General features: G+C 39.9%; 1 protein-coding gene across 2 annotated transcripts in view; it reads left to right on the plus strand.

Moving 5' to 3' along the window:
• LOC127409905 (cyclin-dependent kinase 19-like) overlaps positions 1-15836 on the plus strand; it is a 77948-nt gene that overhangs the window by 16080 nt on the left and 46032 nt on the right. The gene's annotated exons all lie outside the window — the stretch shown is intronic.

Below are 15836 nucleotides of genomic sequence, written 5' to 3' on the forward strand. Positions count from 1 at the left end.
CAATGACAGCGTGCAGTCTTTTGTAATCAGAATCAGAATCAGCTTTAATGCCAAGTATGCTTACACATACAAGGAATTTGTCTTGGTGACAGGAGCTTCCAGTGTACAACAATACAAAAACAGCAGCAAGACATAGATAATAATAAAAAATAAAAAAATAAAACTAATTATACACATACGTACAGACACACACATACATACATACACATGGGTAGTGCAAATCTAATACAATCTGTTATGTACAATGCAAATACAAATCTGTTATGTACAGTGCAAATGTTTTTTTTGTTTTTTTTTTCAGAGGAATGAAATGGCAGAAGAGGTTGGATGTGTTGGATAAATATAAAAAAGACTAAACTGTGTATTGCACATAGTTATTGCTCAATGGGGCAATTTAACTGTTCATGAGATGGATAGCCTGAGGGAAAAAACTGTTCCTGTGCCTGACGGTTCTAGTGCTCAGAGCTCTGAAGCGTCGGCCAGAAGGCAACAGTTCGAAAAGGAAGTGGGCAGGGTGAGTGGTGTGCATAGTGGTTTTTCCAGCCTTTTTCCTCACTCTGGAAGTGTATAGTTCTTGAAGGGGGGGCAGGGGGCAACCAATAATCCTCTCAGCAGTCCGAACTGTCCTTTGTAGTCTTCTGATGTCTGATTTCGTAGCTGAACCAAACCAGACAGTTATTGAAGTGCAAAGGACAGACTCAATGACTGCTGAGTAAAACTGTATCAGCAGCACCTGTGGCAGGTTGAATTTCCTCAGCTGGCGAAGGAAGTACAACTTCTGCTGGGCATTGAGTCAATGTGGGTCTCCCACTTCCGGTCCTGTGAGATGGTAGTGAACAGGAACCTGAATGACTCCACTGCTGCCATAGTGCTGTTTAGAATGGTGTGGGGGGTCAGTGTTGGGATGTTTCTCCTAAAGTCCACAATGATCTCCACCGTTTTGAGCGTGTTCAGCTCAAGGTTGTTTTGACTGCACCAGACAGCCAGCTGTTCAACCTCCCTTCTGTATGCAGACTCATCGTCATCTCGGATGAGGCCGATGACAGTGGTGTCGTCTGTAAACTTCAGGAGCTTGACAGAGGGGTCCTTGGCGATGCAGTCGTTGGTGTATAAGGAGAAGAGTAGTGGGGAGTGCACACATCGCTGGGGGGCACCAGTGCTGATTGTACAGTCGCTAGAAGTGAGTTTCCCCTGTCTCACAAGCTGCTGCCTGTCCGTCAGAAAGCTGGTAATCCACTGACAGATAGACACGGGAACAGAGAGTTGGTGTAATTTATTTTGGAGTATAGCTGGGATGATGGTGTTGAAAGCTGAACTGAAGTCAACAAAAAGGATCCTTGCATATGTCCCTGGTCTGTCCAGATGTTGCAGGATATGATGCAGTTCTGTGTTGACTGCATCATCCTCAGACCTGTTTGCTCGATAATCAAATTGAAGGGGATCTAGAAAGGTTCCAGTGATGTTCTTCAGGTGGGCCAGCACCAGTCTCTCAAATGATTTCATGACCACAGACGTCAGGGCGACAGGTCTGTAGTCATTAAGTCCTGTGATTTTTGGTTTCTTTGGGACAGGAATAATGATTAAGCGTTTGAAGAAGCATGGGACTTCACACTGCTCCAGTGATCTATTGAAGATCTGTGTGAAGATGGGGGCCAGCTGATTAGCACAGGATCGAAGACACACTGGTGAGACGCAATCTGGGCCTGAAGCCTTCCTCGACTTTTGTTTCCGAAAGACGCGGCTCACATCATCTTCACAGATCTTAAGTGCAGGTTGAGTAGCAGGAGGGGGGTTGCAGAAGGTGTTGGTGTTTGTGTGAAGTGAAGGTCAGAGTGGATGTGGGGTGTGAGATTGGGCCTTTCAAGTCTGCAGTAGTAACATTCAGGTCGTCAGCCAGTTGTTGGTTCCCTACAGGGTTGGGGGTAGGAGTCCTGTAATTTGTGAGTTGTTTCATGCCACTCCACACTGATGCAGGGTCGTTAGCTGAAAACTTGTTTTTCAGCTTCTCAGAGTATCTCCTTTTAGCCACTCTGATTTCTCTGTTCAGTGTGTTCCTGGCCTGATTGTACAAGACGTTATCCCCACCCCTGTAAGCATCCTCTTTGGCCTGACGAAGCTGTCTGTGCTCTGCTGCTAACCACGGTTTGTCGTTGTTGAACTTTAAATAAGTCCTAGGAGGAATGCACATATCCTCACAGAAACTGATATATGATGTAAAAGTATCTGTAAGCTCGTCCGGGTCTGTGGCTGCAGCCTCAAAAACACTCCAGTCCGTGCAGTCGAAGCAGGCTTGTGGTTCCCGCTCTGCTTCAATGGTCCGTCTCTTTACAGTCCTTACTACTGGCTTGGTTGATTTTAATTTCTGCCTCTAGGTTGGAAGAAGATGAACCAGACAGTGATCAGAGAGTTCCAAAGTTGCTCTAGGGATAGAGCAATATGCATCCTTTAATGTTGTGTAGCAATGATCCAGTATGTTCCTGTCTCTGGTGGGGCATGTGATGTGCTCTTTGTATTTGAGCAGTTCACGTGTGAGATTTGCTTTGTTAAAATCCCCAAGAATAATAATAACTGAGTCCGGGTATTGTTGTTCCGTGTCTGTGATTTGATCAGGCAGCTGTTGCAGCGGCGCATTCAAACACGCGTTTGGCGCGATATACACACTCACCAGAATAAATAGTAAAGACAATAATAGTTGTCTATAAGGCCCCAAATTCTTGCAGGTGGTAAAGCTGCCCATTCGTCTTGGCAAAATTTTACATTTACATTTATGTATTTGGCAGACGCTTTCATCCAAAGCGATTTACAGTGCCCTGATTACAGGGACAATCCCCCTGGAGCAACGTGCCTTGCTCAAGGACACAATGGTGGTGGCTGTGGGGATTGAACCAACAACCTTCCGCTTATCAGTTCAGTGCTTTAGTCCACTACACCACCACCACTCCGTGATGAAAATGCCTCCAGCTCATGCAAAGTCTTTGGTCATCTTGCTTAAACCGCACGTTTGAGATCTCCCCAGAGTGGCTTGATGATATTAAGGTCAGGAGACTGTGATGGCCACTCCAGAACCTTCACCTTTTTCTGCTGTAATCACTGGAGGGTCAACTTGGCCTTGTGCTTAGGGTCATTGTCGTGCTGGAAAGTCCAAGCGCGTCCTATGCGCAGCTTTCGTGCAGAAGAATGCAAATTGTCTGCCAGTATATTCTGATAACATGCTGCATTCATCTTGCCATCAATTTTCACAAGATTCCCCGTGCCTTTAGAGCTCACACCCCCCTAAAACATCAGTGAGCCACCACCATGTTTATATAGTGGGGATGGTATTCTTTTCACTATAGGTCTTGTTGACCCCTCTCCAAACATAGCGCTTATGGTTGTGACCATAAAGCTCTATTTTGGTCTCTTCACCCCAAATTACAGTGTGCCAGAAGCTGTGAGACATGTCAAGGTGTTGTCGGGCATATTGTAGCCGGGCTTTTTTGTGGCATTGGCGCAGTAAAGGCTTCATTCTGGCAACTCGACCATGCAGCTCATTTTTGTTCAAGTATCGTTGTATTTTGCTCCTTGAAACTACCACACCATCTTTTTCCAGAGCAGCTTGTATTTCTTCTGAGGTTACCTGTGGGTTTTTCTTTGTATCCCGAACAATTCTTCTGGCAGTTGTGGCTGAAATCTTTCTTGGTCTACCTGATCTTGGCTTGATATCAAGAGATCCCTGGATTTTCCACTTCTTAATAAGTGATTGAACAGTACTGACTGGCATTTTCAAGGCTTTGGATATCTTTTTATATCCTTTTCCATTTTTATAAAGTTCCATTACCTTGTTACGCAGGTCTTTTGACAGTTCTTTTCTGCTCCCCATGGCTCAGTATCTAGCCTGCTCAGTGCATCCATGTGAGAGCTAACAAACTCATTGACTATTTTACACAGACACTAATTGCAATTTAAAAAGCCACAGGTGTGTGAAATTAAACTTTAATTGCCATTTAAACCTGTGTGTGTCACCTTGTGTGTCTGTAACAAGGCCAAACATTCAAGGGTATGTCAACTTTTGATCAGGGCCATTTGGGTGATTTCTGTTATCATTATGATTTAAAAAGGAGCCAAACAACTATGTGATAATAAATGGCTTCATATGATTACTATCCTTAAATAAAAGATCAAGTTTTTTGCATGATCAGTCATATTTTCAAAATCAATGCCAAAATGTCACAATTTCTGCCAGGGAATGCAAACTTTTAAGCACAACTGTATATACTTTGTGTGTGTGTGTGTGTGTGTGTATATATATATACACACACACACACACACACACACACACACACACACTACCGGTCTAAAGTTTTGAAATACTTGATTGAAATGTTTCTCATGATCTTAAAAATCTTTTTATCTGAAGGTGTATGCTTAAATGTTTGAAATTAGTTTTGTAGATAAAAATATAATTGTGCCATCATATTAATTTATTTCATTATAAAACTAAAATGTAATTTTAAAAAGTTTTTGAAATTGATGACTTGGACCAAATAATAAAGAAAAGCAGCCAAAAAGTGCCCAACATAGATGGGAACTCCTTCAATACTGTTTAAAAAGCATCCCAGGGTGACACCTCAAGAAGTTGGTTGAGAAAACGTCAAGAGTACATTTCTGCAAATTCTAGGCAAAGGGTGACTACTTTGAAGATGCTAAAATATAACACAGTTTTGATTTATTTTGGATCTTGTTTAGTCACAACATAATTCCCATAGTTCCATTTATGTTATTACATAGTTTTGATGACTTTGCTATTATTCTAAAATGTGAAAAAAAATTTATAATAAAGAATGAGTAAGTGTTTCAAAACTTTTGACCGGTAGTGTAGATACACACACACAGATGAGCCCAAACATTATGACCACCTGCTTAATATGCTGTTGGTCCTCCGAGTGCTATTTTTATATATATATATATATATATATATATATATATATATATATATATATTATATAAAACAGCACCAACCCACGAGGCATGGACTCTACAAGACTCCTGAAGGTGTCCTGTGGTATCTGGCACCAAGACATTAGCAGCAGATCCTTCAAGTCCTGTAAGTTGTGAGGTGGAGCCACCGTGGATCGGACTTGTTGGTCCAGCACATCCCAAAAATGCTCAATTGGATTGCGATATGGGGAATTTGGAGGCCAGGGCAACACCTTGAACTCTTCATCATGTTCCTCAGACAATTCCCGAACAGTGTGTGCAGTGTGGCAGGGTGCATTATCCTGCTGAAAGAGGCCACTGCCATCAGGGAATACCATCGCCATGAAGGGGTGTACCTGGTCTGCAGCAATGTTTAGGTAGGTGGCACATGTCAAATTGACATCCACATGAATGACCGGACCCAGAGATTCCCAGCAGAACATTGCCCAGGGCATTACACTCCCGCCACCAGCATGTCATCTTCCAGCTGTGCATCCTGATGCCATCACTTCCCCTGGCAAACAGCGCACACATACAGGTGCATCTCAATAAATTAGAATGTCGTGGAAAAGTTCATTTATTTCAGTAATTCAACTCAAATTGTGAAACTCGTGTATTAAATAAATTAAATGCACACAGACTGAAGTAGTTTAAGTCTTTGGTTCTTTTAATTGTGATGATTTTGGCTCACATTTAACAAAAACCCACCAATTTACTATCTCAACAAATTAGAATATGGTGACATGCCAATCAGCTAATCAACTCAAAACACCTGCAAAGTTTTCCTGAGCCTTCAAAATGGTCTCTCAGTTTGGTTCACTAGGCTACACAATCATGGGTAAGACTGCTGATCTGACAGTTGTCCAGAAGACAATCATTGACACCCTTCACATTCATTGCCAAAGAAGCTGGCTGTTCACAGAGTGCTGTATCCAAGCATGTTAACAGAAAGTTGAGTGGAAGGAAAAAGTGTGGAAGAAAAAGATGCACAACCAACCGAGAGAACCGCAGCCTTATGAGGATTGTCAAGCGAAATCGATTCAAGAATTTGGGTGAACTTCACAAGGAATGGACTGAGGCTGGGGTCAAGGCATCAAGAGCCACCACACACAGACGTGTCAAGGAATTTGGCTGCAATTGTCGTATTCCTCTTGTTAAGCCACTCCTGAACCACAGACAACGTCAGAGGCGTCTTACCTGGGCTAAGGAGAAGAAGAACTGGACTGGTGCCCAGTGGTCCAAAGTCCTCTTTTCAGATGAGAGCAAGTTTTGTATTTCATTTGGAAACCAAGGTCCTAGAGTCTGGAGGAAGGGTGGAGAAGCTCATAGCCCAAGTTGCTTGAAGTGCAGTGTTAAGTTTCCACAGTCTGTGATGATTTGGGGTGCAATGTCATCTGCTGGTGTTGGTCCATTGTGTTTTTTGAAAACCAAAGTCACTGCACTCATTTACCAAGAAATTTTGGAGCACTTCATGCTTCCTTCTGCTGACCAGCTTTTTAAAGATGCTGATTTCATTTTCCAGCAGTGTTTGGCATCTGCCCACACTGCTAAAAGCACCAGAAGTTGGTTAAATGACCATGGTGTTGGTGTGCTTGACTGGCCAGCAAACTCACCAGACCTGAACCCCATAGAGAATCTATGGGGTATTGTCAAGAGGAAAATGAGAAACAAGAGACCAAAAAATGCAGATGAGCTGAAGGCCACTGTCAAAGAAACCTGGGCTTCCATACTACCTCAGCAGTGCCACAAACTGATCACCTCCATGCCACACCGAATTGAGGCAGTAATTAAAGCAAAAGGAGCCCCTACCAAGTATTGAGTACATATACAGTAAATGAACATACTTTCCATAAGGCCAACAATTCACTAAAAATGTTTTTTTTATTGGTCTTATGATGTATTCTAATTTGTTGAGATAGTGAATTGGTGGGTTTTTGTTAAATGTGAGCCAAAATCATCACAATTAAAAGAATCAAAAGACTTAAACTACTTCAGTCTGTGTGCATTGAATTTATTTAATACACGAGTTTCACAATTTGAGTTGAATTACTGAAATAAATGAACTTTTCCACGACATTCTAATTTATTGAGATGCACCTGTACATGGCCATCCACGTGATGTAAAAGATGACTCATCGGAGCAGGCAACCTTCTTCCACTGCTCCAAGGTCCAGTTCCAATGCTCGAGTGCCTATTGTAGGTGCTTTCGACTGTGGACAAGTTATCATGGGCACTCTGCAGCTATGCAGCCCCATACACACATTCCTCCTGTAACCATCATTCACATTTTCTGTGACTTGTTCCACAGTAGATCTTCTGTTGGTTCAGACCAGACGAGATAGCCTTAGTTGCCCTCGTGCCTCGATGAGCCTTGGGCGCCCAACCCCCTGTAGCCGGTTTGTCCCTCCTTGGACCACTGTTGGTAGGTATTCACCACTGCTGACTGGTAGCACTCCACAAACCTTGCTGTTTCAGAGATGCTCTGACCCAGTCGTCTGGCCATAACAATTTGGCCCTTGTCAAAGTCGTTCAAGTCTAAATCCAAAGTCGTTACTCCTGTCCATTTCTCCTTCATTCAACACGTGGACTACGAGAACTGATTGTTCGCTTACCATCTAATCTACCCAGACCTTGACATGTGACCTTGTTAGGAGATGATCAATTTTATTTGCTTCACCTGTGAGTGGTAATTATGTTTTGGTACATATATATATATATATGTTGGGCCTCATGCATTCAGATAGAAGACAAAGGCAGGCCTAACCCAGTCATAAAACATAACTCAGCCCCCACATACCAAATCGTAAATCTTACTGATAAAAATCGCACCAAAATCAAACAAAGGGAGTCCAAAACAGACTACAAATCCCATGAAGCCTTGCTCACTAAAGGATCGAACTCTCAACTCCTATTGGATGAGGTACACAACAGAACGTCCCTCAAACCATGACATCATCAGGAGTAGAAATACCTCTGAAATGCTTCCGGGATTTGCTTCCAGCAACTTTGCCTGCTGGGTGTAGACGCAGCTCATCGCTGTTCTCAGGTGCAGCTTCGTGGCACAAGGAAGTAACGTCCAACTTGAAACTGTGGCCATACAATCTCCATCTCGCTGGACGAGTTGAGATTACTCTGTGTTCAACCGAACACTCTAACGGATCCGAAGGAGACCGCCGAGCAATCCGCATCTTCATCTGTTTGCCTGCAGAAGTGAAGAGATTAAAGATTTCTCTTCCATCTTCAATCAAGTCAACATTTCTGAGTTCTCCACCAGCCCGCCGAGAATCAGCAGCCGTGCCCGCCAACAGAGCGAGGAAACGGCTTCCCGTCATCACCCGAGCCTCAAGGAACCGGGTCGGAGTTAAAGAACGGATGAACACACATTCTACGTCCTCATACGATTCAAGTAAGAGGTTTACGTCTGGGCAGAGATAGAATATCATAGTGTGTTATTCTTGTGTTTCAAGGTTTTTGCTTGTACAATTTACGGACCACCATGTCCGCTCATTATTAATACTCAGGGTATTAATTATCACGAATTTGTTTTGATGTATTGTGGTCCAACCAAATTGGACTGTTGTGCAATTTCGCCATCGCGGGTGAGACCGGTAAACTGAGTTCATCCATTAAAGAGTCAAAGAACGCGGGACTGTTTTACGAGCAGTCCACCGCGTCTCTGAGAGATAAACTAACTTCAGGGCCATCACTTTATTCTCTCTCTCTCTCTCGTACTAACCACACACACACACACACACACACACACACCCTCATGTGTTATAGGATTATTTTGATTTCCATATCTAATCATATCACTGTTTAGTTTGTAGTTGTAAGTCAGAAGTTTATTGACTGGATTGAATTAATTATTAATTGATATTACTGCATAAATAAACTTTGTTTATATTACAAAGAGAAGTGTTTTGGTTTGTTTTGCATACGCCTGTGTCATGCTGACGGGATGTCAGTGCTCGGATTCAAGCCTTCATTCATTGTTTTTTCCCGAAAATCAATATTCTTCGGATGTCGATTTTCCTAAGAAAACAATCTAATATTGAGACTGTTATACTATCTGGTTATTAGTCCCTGATTCCAGGGTGGTGCCCTGTCAATGTTAATCCTTATTAATATTCTATTGATTTTTGATAATTGATAATTATCTTTGATGTTTGTTGAATTTGAATGATCAATAAGCTAGTGTTCATTTTTAATCAATGTTAATAATTAGTGATTTATCTTTGATAATTGTTGATTTAAAGGATTAAAAAAAAGCTAACATTGATTTTCATCAATGTTCTATTGATTTTAATAATTAATAATTATCTTTGATAATTAGTAATTATTGTTAATAACCAAACCCGCTCCTAAACGTAGCACACTACATTTACTGGAGCCCCATATGAGGTTTCAATGAGTTAGATTCAATTAATTAATTTAAATATTACCAAAATAATAATTTAAATATTAATTAATAACTAAAGAAATAATTATTATTTCTGATAGTAACACTGATCTAAACAACCAGTAAAGCCCTACATTATATATATATATATATATATACACACACACACACTACCGGTCAAAAGTTTTGAAACACTCATTCTTTATTGTAATTTTTTTTCTTCACATTTTAGAATAATAGTAAAGTCATCAAAACTATGGAATAACATAAATGGAACTATGGGAATTATGTTGTGACTAAACAAAATCCAAAATAAATCAAAACTGTGTTATATTTTAGCATCTTCAAAGTAGTCACCCTTTGCCTAGAATTTGCAGAAATGTACTCTTGACATTTTCTCAACCAACTTCTTGAGGTATCACCCTGGGATGCTTTTTAAACAGTTTTGAAGGAGTTCCCATTTATGTTGGGCACTTTTTGGCTGCTTTTCTTTATTATTTGGTCCAAGTCATCAATTTCAAAAACTTTTTTTAAATTACATTTTAGTTTAATAATTAAATAAATTAATATGGTGGCACAGTTATATTTTTGTCTACAAAACTAATTTCAAACATTTAAGCATACGCCTTCAGATCAAAAGATTTCTAAGATCATGAGAAACATTTCAGTCAAGTGTTTCAAAACTTTTAACCGGTAGTGTGTATATATAATATATATATATGTACATATTTACATGGTATTTTTTTGTAGAAAAAATATAATACATATTATGAATGATCATTTTGCAAAATACACACGCACAGATGAGAAACTTCTTGTTTAAGCATGATTTCTTAGGCTGTACTGAATTATGATGACACACATGACAGTTAACCTGTAGCCCTAATATCGTTGCATGCCCGTGTACCTGTCCCACTGACTACCAGCGATAATTTCAAACAAGCTGGATGTTGTTTAGGAGTTTGTGAAGTGATAATCTCAGCAGAGAGTCCTGATGGTCAAGGGATTAACAACCTCTTGCTGGTAGACGCTAATGAGTAATACGTCTGCCTCCAAATGGCCGGTGATTTATGTCAATGAGGCTCACCTGAAAATCAGCGGAAAACCCGGTTAGTGTGGCTCCGGCTTAAAACAAGATCTGCTCCATGGAAATAGAGTGAACTAAACTCAGAGCTGCTCCGAAGATAGTCTGAGACCATTTGCAGCGTTCACATATATGGCACTATTCTTGCAAAATGTTTAAAATTAGAATGGCAGAGTGCCACTGAACCTCTGAACAAACAGCAAGCTTTTCTTTTTTCTGTTCTTCAAAATATAATCAAGTGTGTTTCAATCACATGTCTTTGTGTCTAAAAGCATTTCCTGTCATATGTCACAAAAAAAGTACCTGTATTTGGTGGGTGGGAGTTGCTAATTTTAAACCCTGCCTTTGACCCATTCGTTAATTCTGTAATATTTTCCCACAATGGAAGCAATTAAAGCGTGAAGTTCCTTCATGTTATTTGTGAATCCACATTTAACCCAGTGCCAGCTGCTGCTACAGGCAACGCGCCTTGCCAAACCACACTTACCGAAAGCAGGCGACACTGAATAAGTAATGAGCCATTCAAACAGGATACATTATTCTGTTCAAAAACAGCTTGATGGCACACAACAGAATGGAACAGAACGTAAGGTTCTCACAATATTTTTCAAAGTTGAACTAGACATGGCATCTTAAGATGGCGCTCATGGCGTGAGACACTGAAAAACAGCAAAAAGTGAAAGACATCCGTCAGCGTGTGCATGTGTAGATAGAAAAAAAAATCTAAGGAATGCTGTTCTAGTGTGGGTGAGAGACAAAAGCGTATTAGTTTGGATGTGGGCTAAATCTACCTCAGAAAAATTGACAAACTCAATTGTAAAATGGATTGTTGTGGACTGTGATAGGCTAAATTTAATTAACTATATATCTTATAATAAAATTATACTGTATATTATTATTATATTTCTTATATTTATTTATAGGGATTTGCTACCATTCAGACAAGAGTATCAGTGAGATGTTCTGGTCTGGACTTTGTGCAGGCCACAAGTTGTTTCACACCAAACTGAGTAAATAATGTATTAATAGACCTCGCTTTGTGCACATTGTCATGCTGGAACAGTTAAAGGTCCAGTATGTAATAATTTTCATTTAACATTTGCCTTTTTTTTTTTTTGCCAATGTGTGAACTGCTTGTAACGCAACTTAAAAAATGAGCCCTTCCCGGACTTCCTAGGTTGCCTATTAAAGCCTGTAGACTGATTTTCATGCGAAGGGAGCGGGGCGCTTTTGCCGGGAAAATCCAAATCCTTAAAATCCGGTTTTTGGGGATCAAAACCGATCCTGAATTGGCGTTCTTCTTATTGGACAGGTAAGCTTACATAACTGCAAAGCATGTGAAATATAGTGCTATAAGGACTGATCTGTGTAATTTTAGCTAACTTGATCTTGCCTGCTAATGCTGACGAATAGCAAGCTACCTTGCTTTGTAACTTTCAAATAATTTCAATGATCTCCTCTTTATACTAAAAGTTAGGTATACAGGATAATTTTAAGCAAATACGCTGGTTTCTTGATTGTAGTACAACATATGACATACAAAACATACAATAGTACAACATAACAGTGCAGTGCAACAGTAAACTTTCTGGTGTTGTTCAATAGTATGTAGCTGTATGTGTGTATCAGTATGCTATGTTAGCTGATAAGTAGTTTTAGTTTAGTCTCAAAGTTTGATTAAAAATTTTAATTATGCTACCTCATCTGTCAGCATGATGCTGATGAATCACGTTGTCTCTTTGTATATTATGTCATTTTTTTGGTCAATGCTCGCGTCCCAATGAAGTGTATGCACGAGCAACAGGTAGCTGGCTGCAGTTCACTTAATGCCCACAGGTGTCATTAATAACAAGGGTTTCTGAATCTTACATACTGCACCTTTAAGGTACACCCAATTCTATTGAATTGTTTGTCTCAGTAGATTACATAACCATATGGTTGAATTATGCACCTGTTAGTAATGGGTATAGCTGAAAAAGCCAAACCAGTTAATTAGAAGGGAATTTTCACATACTTTTGACCATGCAGTTATTTATTTTTCTGTGAACCTTTATGTACATTTATTTACCACTCAGAACACCTCTAGGGTTGGATATTATTGGCCTTTATTGTGCCTAATGTGTTGCAGAAACCCAAATTCCAAATCTGTGTGCCAGGTCTGAACCTCAGACCTACAGCATTAAAACCCTTGTTTATTTGCTTTTCTAGAACTCTAAATACCCAGTTGCTCTAAATAGCCTAACCCAGAATGGATTGAGCAGTGGCAGAATCACTAAAGGTCTTAACATGAGATTGAAAACATCAGCATAACAACATTAATTGTTGAGGTTGCAAATGTCATACGCAGCAGGGTGCGATGCACTCTGTGTTGTGACACATTCCTCCCGTAACCATCATTAACATTTTCTGTAACTTGTGGCACAGTAGACCTTCTGTCAGTTCGGACCAGATGGGAAAGCCTTCGTTGCCCTCGTGCATCGATGAACCTTGGGTGCCCAACACCTTGTAATCGGTTTGTGGTTTGTCCCTCCTCAAACCTCTGTCAGTAGGTACTCACCACTGCTGACCGGGATCACCCCACAAGCCTTGCCGTTTCAGAGATGCTCTGACCCAGTTGTCTAGCCATAACAATTTGGCCTTTGTCAAAGTCACTCAGGTCTTTACTCCTGCCCATTTCTCCTGCATTCAACACGTTGACTACGAGAACTGGTTGTTCACTTACCATCTAATCCACCCAGACCTTGACACGTGGCCTTGTTAGGAGATGATCAACGTTATTCGTGTCACCTGTGAGTGGTCATAATGATTTGGCTCAGTGTATAGTGTGCAAAAAGCAGTATGTCAAATGAGTAGGATGTCCGAATCCTCAGTAATTATCTGCAGATGAAATGTGTTGGCATGATTTTAGTGTGATAAAAATTATATTCTACGTGATTTTAGTGTGATAAAATCACTTATAGGGTTTAATGGCATGTCATCATCATGGCAACAAAGTTTTATATTGGATATAACATTACATTGATAAGGTTAGTAAGTTATTTTATAACACTAAAACCATGTTTACACTTATATTGTTTTGTGGCTAAATTTGAAACAATGTGTATTTCAGTGTTTATGGACTGCCCCCATTCCATTTAAATAAAACTTAAAGAAAATATTTTTTGTGGTAGTCAATATTGGTAACCAGTATTATGCAATTGGGTAAGTTTAAAACAGATAGAGTGTTTTACAGATAGATTTATAGATAGATAGAATGTTTTTGCATGTAGCTAGGGGTTTCTGGCATGTTTTAGCATGTTGCTGGGCATTGCTAGCATATAGCTAGCATGTTTAGCATGTAGCCAGGCAATGTTAGCATGTTGCTAACATGTTTTGTCATGTAGCTAGGTATTGCTAGCATGTTTAGCATGAAGCTTGGTTTTGCTTGCATGTTGCTAGGCATTGTTTGCATGTTTTAGCATGTAGCTAGGTGTTGCTAGCATGTTGATAACTTGTTTAGCATGAAGCTTGGTGTTGTTAACATGTTGCCAGGAATTGTTAGCATGTTTTAGCATGAAGCTAAGCATTGCCAGCATGTTGCTAGCATGTTTAGCATGAAGCTAGGTGTTGCTAGCATGTATTGATCCCGGAATATTCCTTTAGGGCTTGTGAAACTTATTCTATTGTACTAACTGAGTTCTGGTTGTTTATATGACCTGTTGTTAAAGGTGTACTTGTTGAGTTTTGTTGTAATAAATGGTATTTTAAAAACCACGTTTATAAACCATATAACTATTTAATATATAGAAAGGACCAATTATTGGATTCCATTTATACCATCTTTGTGCTGCATTAAAAAGTCTATAAGTACTATAGTATTATAAACACACTTTTTGCAAGAATTTATTTCTGATTTGTTAAATCTGTGTTAAAATCTTAAATTATCTTACCATTTGGCAACAGACTGCTGAGTAGGGCTGGGTAAAAATATAGATTTTCCAATGTATCATGATCTTCATTTAAACATAAATCTCGATATTGATTCTTAAATCCCAAGATCAATCTTTTACTTATATCCGCAACTCTCTGTCTGTGAATACTGGCTGGCAAATGTGTAGATTTCACTTACCATTGATTGAGTAGTATAGTGGTGAAAAAGTTCTGCAGCGAGATGCTTTCACTGTGTTGAGAGTAAATGTTTGGTTTGACTTCTGTGTAATGTCTGTCCAAAGACGAAATCCATTTGTCATTTAATAATGTATCTTTTAATATCCTTTCCTCTTTTTTTTTTTTTTTCTTCACAATTTGGAATGCCCAATCCCCAATGCGCTCTAGGTCCTCGTGGTGGCGTAGTGACTCGCCTCAATCTGGGTGGCAGAGGACGAACCTCAGTTGCCTCCGTGTCTGAGACTGTTAATCTGTGCATCTTATCACGTGGCTTGTTGAGCGCATTACCGCGGAGACATAGTGCGTGTGGAGGCTTCACGCTATTCTCCGCGGCATCCACGCATAACTCACCACGCACCCCACCGAGAAAGAGAACCACATTATAGCGACCACGAGGAGGTTACCCCATGTGACTCTACCCTTCCTAGCAACCGGGCCAATTTGGTTGCTTAGGAGACCTGGCTGGAGTCACTCAGCATGCCCTGGATTTGAACTCGTGACTCCAGGGGTGGTAGTTAGTGTCAGTACTCGCTGAGCTACCCAGGCCCCCCCTTTAAAATCCTTTCTATTCTTTACAGTCAATTGTTGATCAAGAACAACAACAAATAAACATTTAATTCCAATCACTAATAGCACAGATGAGGTAAAGAAGCCATTCGAATCCTCTCTTGTTAATATGCACTCATTTACAGACGCTCTTTATAGATCTGCTAGTTTCCTTAAGAGACAGTACTGATTTTTAGTGTTTAAGTGTTCTACAAATCAATTTAAATACTTGTAAATAGTAAAAAAATAAATAAAATAAAAAGTTAACTGTTTAATGTGTTAAAAAAATAACTAAATTAATGCTGTATCCATTTTTTTAACTTCCTGAAACATCACTAATATTTTTCCACACTTCCTGTGGCTAAAATTGCCATAAATAAATTTCCAGGAGGTACACGCTTGACTCGACTGCACATCCTAGCACAGAAACTGACTAAAGCAGTGCACGAAACGCATGTCCCAGACATAATAAACATGTCTAATAATGCATTGGCCTAATACCATGGTACCATTTCCAAGAAACATGGTACTATTTCATAACCCTTATAAAAGGCTCTGACACCAAACTAATGTTTTAAATATGTGTTTTGGATTGGTTTAAATCTGGTAAGAAGCACAGCCAAACATTAACTCTTTTTTTAAACCCTAAAGGAGCAGCTTATGCTGGGGGATACAAACAGTAAAATTGAAAATACAATCGATATT

This window comes from Myxocyprinus asiaticus, chromosome 19 (assembly GCF_019703515.2).
Source record: "Myxocyprinus asiaticus isolate MX2 ecotype Aquarium Trade chromosome 19, UBuf_Myxa_2, whole genome shotgun sequence".
Lineage (NCBI taxonomy): Eukaryota > Metazoa > Chordata > Actinopteri > Cypriniformes > Catostomidae > Myxocyprinus > Myxocyprinus asiaticus.